This window comes from Mastigoproctus giganteus, chromosome 10, assembly GCF_048544385.1.
Source record: "Mastigoproctus giganteus isolate SK-2022 chromosome 10, ASM4854438v1, whole genome shotgun sequence".
Classification (NCBI taxonomy): Eukaryota; Metazoa; Arthropoda; class Arachnida; order Uropygi; family Thelyphonidae; genus Mastigoproctus; species Mastigoproctus giganteus.
Genome location: NC_143584.1, coordinates 209,130,582 through 209,136,823, shown reverse-complemented (window position 1 = coordinate 209,136,823; position 6,242 = coordinate 209,130,582). Strand labels below are relative to the sequence as shown.

The window sequence follows — 6,242 nt, the reverse complement described above, 5'->3', positions numbered from 1 at the left end:
TTACTCCTCGATCTTTTTCATTTTCTACCACCCTAAGTGTAGTACCACACAGTTGGTACGTTCCTCTGGGGTTACTTCTCCCCATATGCAGTACTTTGCATCTGTCAATGTTAAACTTCAGTTGCCATTTCTCAGTCCATCTGCCCATGTCATCCTCGCGTTAGCAATAATCAAAATTTAGCAGAACGTATCAGACACAAAAGGGAATAAATACTTAATTTATGTTATTTCTTTGGCACTTCGGTTTTTGAACAAACCCATATTTTTGCGAATACATTATTTCCAGCTAAAGTTTTAACAATTTCCATTAAAATACATGCTAATTTCTAAAACAATTAAAACATATTCCAATATTATTACAAAAATCCTTTTACCGTTTTATTATACATTTTGAATCGATTCGAAAGTTCAAATAATTATTAGGAAAATAAACACGTATTTAATAGGGATATAACGGGCTGATTTCAATTGATAAATATGGGGAATTCCTACCTTCTGGTACCGAGGAAAAATATGCTCTTCATAGTGTACAGTTACGGGTTAAGGCAAACTTTGTTGTCGATGAAGGCGTACTATTAAATTTCTGTCGTAATGTGTGTCTTTGCTGAAAGAGTAAAATAAATCCTGATGTGTATAATATATAAAATCACAAAACTAGCCATCTTGCCAAGGGCGTGGACGCGGACGAGCATCTTTAACATTGGCATTTTCATGATTTCTTAGTTTATATTATTATACCGGTTCACAGAGCCGATGCCCTTTGTTTGTAAGGAAGAGTGGATTTAAAGAGAAGATACAAGAAAAGTATATTTTTCTTTTTATTTTATTATTTTTGTAAGATAAATATATACTTTGTGAGGTTCAGTAAGTGATAATCGTTGAAAAGTAGCATTACAGGACGAGTGTACGTTTTTGATGACTTAGTCGATATACTAGTTTATCCCTAAACAGTTCCGTAATCTTTATATATAATATACTTTCAGTAGTATTGTTGGTTATTTAGATATAAGTTTTAATTATTTTTTGGGAATATGTATTAATAACGTGATCTTGTTTAATCTGATGGAGTTCAGGAATAAATTATGTTTTTAAAGGTTATTTCAGCCAACATACTATCTTAATCTGCTAAGGGCGTCGTATCGTTTGAGACGGATACTTGATCAGCTGCTAATAGAGGTATAGGTAAAGCATTATTATTATGACTTTTTTGAATTATATTATTATATTACTATTGTATTGCGATCTTTTATTTCAGTTTTCTAATAAGTGAGATACCTACTTTGGTTATAAGAATTATAGATTTATTAATTCACCACCATATTTCTGAACCTAAGAGAAAAGGGTGGATAGTGTTCTAGTTAACAATCGAGAATCGCATATAGGGAACGTTTTGTTTTTAATTAAAGTTTCATTTTCTGTCAATTTTAAAACAGCTATATGGATTATAGTCATATTCTAAGGAGGTTTCGGGGTTTACAAAATAATCATATTTGGATAAGGAATAGGATGTGATTAGATACGTCATAGAAATAATAATGTCATTAAAAAATGAATGCTTAACATACTGCAGTTAAGAAGAAAGGCGTGAACCAAAATCATCATAAAGTTACTCTTTCCCTGCCCCAAAAACGGGATCTGTATCGAAAATTGGAAGAATTGGATTTATGTTATGAAATCTGAACAATGATTTAAAGGAAAAAGTCAAATGTCCAATTAAAAGTGGATCAGTGTGTATTAAAAGAATTGACTTCACTGTCTTGCATTTACTCTTTAAAAATAAAAAGGTGAGGTGAATTAGTCAGATGAAGAATTGAAATGAAATCATGTTAATGAAAAATACAAAGCTGCTGTGTAGCATTTTGTAAATTTTTCATGGCATAAGTAATTTTTAAATTTGATAATTAATTAAATACCCTACAAGTCAGCAGTGGTACCGTTGTATATATAGATCACTGACTTGACTAATCTGTAGTTTTAGTTTTGTGTGATATTTACATGAAGATCTATTTATTTGTGAAATAGAATTTATTCAAAGGCTTCATTATGTTAAAAATAGAGGAAACATATATTCAATTTTAATTTTTTAGTCTTGGATTGTACAAACTTAATTTCTATGTTCTTGATTATTTATATTAATAGGAATGAGAAACTGCATCCAGCCAAAATGTTAAGGATTATGATATAATGAATGATAGGGATGCATGTTTTCAGTTGTCCATTAGAAAAAAGCATATGATGGAAAAAAATAATTGAAAAGTTGATTAACAGATTTCCTAGAGTTGCAGATTCTTCCGCAAATTAAGCAGGCCGGCTTGCATAGCGTTTAGTAGCATCTCCATCATGAAACTAAATGATTTCTTATATTTGTGGGGGAAAAAACAAACAAGTAGGCTATATATATATACAAATTTCCCAAGAATATTAAATTTTGTATTAAATATATTGCTTTATATTATGTAGAATACATATTATGTAGCTTATTTACTAATTGACAGAATTGATGAAAGTGAACTGTAGTCAGAGAGTTCTCAAACAGATATTTATCTTTATGATAATTACACAACTAAATTATTGATGAAATAATTATCTATATTAAAATGTGTTTATTCGATTAATTGTTTATTTATTAAATAAACAGTTTTAAAGACCTAATAGAAAGCCATACTTAGGGACTGCATATATAGTAAAATATTATTTTAACTCTGCTTTTATCACCACAATATCGGACATATAGAACTACTTTTGTTTTACTGATTTTTGTTTTGCATGAGTTATTGTTAAACACACATTTTTCTTCACATTTTTAAATTGTTTTTAATTTACAACTCGATCTCTTTTAAACAGACAGAAAAATTAATTTTTTTTTTGCCATATATCCTCTGATCCCTTAAACATAATACTGCTTATTAGATATATAGTCTTTATAACTCATAATGCAGGATACCATATTGTCATTGATTTGCAGTAGCTCTGCATTGAAAATTAATTTTTAAAATTAAACTGAAGGAGGGAAAAAATTTTAAACAGCTGTAATCATAGTCTTGCAAATATATTATTACTGGCTGTCTTCTGGATAAAACTAGATTTATATTGTAAATGCACAAAGAAATAAACACATCATCTAACATTGTGCAAGCAAAAAAAAAGAAGAAGAGATATCTGATATATCTTTAAGCAGCACAACCCAGTGTTACTTTATGATACATATGAGGTGTGGCAATGAAGTTCCTGGACTGGTGTTGTTGTCACATTCGATGAGTTTAAAAATAAACAAAAATGGCATGTTGTAGTTTAAACTTCCTCCAACAGATGGACTACCATCTGTTGGAGGGAGATTATCCAGTAGGCTGACAAGTTCCATGTAACAACCAGTTTTGTTAGTGGTATTAATGTTCCATGTCACATTTTGCAATGGAGTAACAAATGATATAAAATTTTGCCTTAAACTGGGAAAATTTGCAATAGAAATGTATGGAATTTTAAAAATTGTTTATGGTAATGAAACATGGCCGACTGGGCTAGCCGGGTGGGTAAAGTGCCTGCCTGGCAACCCAAAGGTCTCAGGTTTGAATCCTGCCTCGGGCTTGGATCAGAGTAGTGCAAAACCTTGGGAGGTGCATTATGGCCACAGAAGCCGATGCACCAACAACTAACAAAAAAAAAAAAAAAAACAAACATGAAGTCATACCAGTGTGTCTGAATGGTATAAGTGATTCAAAGACAGACATGAGGATGAGTGCAATGACCCAAGAAGTGGGCATCTGTCAACCTCTTGAAATGAGGACAGAGTTGCAAAAGTTTGGAAAATTGTGGAAAGAGATCGTTATTTGACCCTCAGAATGATGGCTGATGAGTTTGATATGAATAAGGAGATGATTTACCAAATTCTGCACAAAGATTTAGGGAAAAGGAAGGTCTGTGCAAAATTTGTGCTGCACAGCCACATGGATGAGCATAAGCAATGAAGAGTGTCATTGTGCAAAGACTTCGTCCAGAATTGTCAGAACAGTCCTACTTTCTTCAAGTGTATTATCACTGGAGATCAGCGTTAGGTGTTTCAGTATGACCCAGAGACAGTGTTAGAGCATGCAGTGGACTTCAAAATCGTCACCAAGACCCAAAACGTTTCGTTAAAGAAATCCACGATGACGATAATGCTGATCATGTTTTTTGACTAACAAGTTTGATTCACAAGGAATTTGAACCTGAAGGGGAGATAGTCAATGCTGCATTCTTTATACAGGTGCTTCAAAGCACGTTTCCTGGGTGAGGCTGAAATTTCAAGGGAAAGGCAGCTGATTCTTGTTACACAACAGTTCTCTCGCCCATTCTGCACTTGTTTTGAAGACATTTCTGATGAAACATGGCATTGTATAGAGTAACCATCCACCCTACTCTCCCGATCTAGCCAGTGAACTTCTTTTTTCCCAAGGTGAAAACCACCCTCAAAGGAAGATTTCAGGATGTTGAGGACATAAAGAAAGACATAGCCACCGAATTGAATATCATCTCTTTGGACACTTTCATTGACTCTTTTCAGAAACTTTTAGAATGGTGTAATAAGTGCATTTAGTCAGGTGGTCATTATGTTAAATAAAAATAAAGCTACCTTTGAGCTCCTTCACTTTGTGTTCTTTTTATTTTGCACCAGTCCTGGATTTTTTTTATTTCCACAACTCATAAACACCACTGCACTGATTGGCTTTCATTTGCATGATTGGTTTCACATATGATGCAGCAGAGTTGCCAAAGGCTGGCTGGGATTACAAGAAGAAAAAAACAGGAGAAAAAAATGAAAATTTTATCTTTATTATTTTATTGTCTTGTTGGTTGTAATCTTTCTGGTAATAATGTCCACTTGAAATGTTGAGATTAAACCATTTAAGTAGCTTTTACATGTTCAATTTAATTTTATAAAAATATTTTCAATGCAGAGTTAATGGGAATCATTGAAAAATATGTTTAAAATTCTATTTGTGTCTATTTAAAACAGAAACGTGTAAATTTTTAATGATCATTCAGTTAAGGAAGTGATCATAAAGTACTTTATTTTCTTGCCATATGTGTTTCACTTTTTAATACCATTGCTGGATCAGTGGAACTGCAACAGGACCTAGACAATTTTAATATAGTTTATTATGCGGTTGATTAGAAGTATTAGGTATAAAAGTTTTATATTTTTGAAATTTTGTTTCATGAAAACTGCAGCATGTCAGAATTAACTGTTAGTTATTATTTCTTATGTGGTGCTGCTAGGATTTTTCTTTGGGGTGGATACCAAGGATTATAGCTGTGGCTTTAGCCCTATAGCATCTAGTTCCCACAGTGATTCCTTTTCTACATAAAAATGTAAAAAGTGGTTTCCTTCAGAGAATGAACAATGACTGCATGTGTGCATGCACACATAAGATGCTGTCCCACATACACATTCGTGAGGTAGAATCTTAAATTGGTGTGTTACACCTTTTTCCAAAGTTAAGTTTCCACTTAATTTATTCCACTTATTGTTTAAACATTTATTCTATAGAAGAAGAGGGAAAAAGTATTTAAGTTGCTGGTATTTCTTCCTGTTACATTCTCACTGACAGAATTATTTTCCTATTAAATTCTTAATGACAGAAGCACAGTAACTTTGAATTACATGGAAACATACATCACATACTATTTTTTAAATTTTATTTTTGCTATTTATTTTTTAAATATATTTTTGTATTTCACATGGGTTCTGTTTTTGAGACACCAGACAGCTGACCTTAGTTTTCCTTTTGCTATGCAAACACTTTCTTGAATATTTGTGTAAACAATGCAGTTATAACAGATTCACAAATCTGCACATTCTGCAAGTTTAATGTTTTAAATGTTGTGTGATTATCAAAACACTAAGAAGAATTGTTTTGTCCCTTTTAGATAGGCATTTTGATCTCATTTTAACACATCTTTGTTTTTTCTTAAATAAAAAATCAAATAGTAATTTTTTTTAAACTGTGACAAATTGAGATTATATGAAAAAAAAAACACTAACAAGAAAGGGGCTAATTTTATTTTTGTTAATGTCATGATTTATGTTTTAAGATTATGTTCAGAAAGACTAAGTTAGATTTAAGATTCATTAATATTAAGATTTGCTTGTGTGTTTAGGGCATATTAAAGGCAGCTGCATGATAAGTAAATTTCAATATAAATAAATGAAGATAAAAAGTAAAGCCTATTCACATATTTTGTTGAGGCAAGTGTATTGTCCA

The 6,242-nt window shown here is 31.7% G+C and overlaps 1 protein-coding gene across 7 annotated transcripts in view; it reads left to right on the top strand.

The window, feature by feature from the left end:
* The first annotated feature begins 493 nt into the window (after positions 1-493).
* LOC150079830 (homeodomain-interacting protein kinase 2-like) overlaps positions 494-6,242 on the top strand; it is a 264,858-nt gene continuing 259,109 nt past the window's right edge. For 3 of the 7 annotated variants that reach the window (XM_090383658.1, XM_090383655.1, XM_090383654.1), the window contains exon 1: positions 494-804. The gene's annotated coding sequence lies outside the window, so the exon portion shown is untranslated. Of the gene's footprint in view, positions 805-1,100; positions 1,183-6,242 lie in introns of those variants that run through there. The other 4 variants (XM_090383656.1, XM_090383659.1, XM_090383660.1 and 1 more) reach the window with 4 other exon arrangements.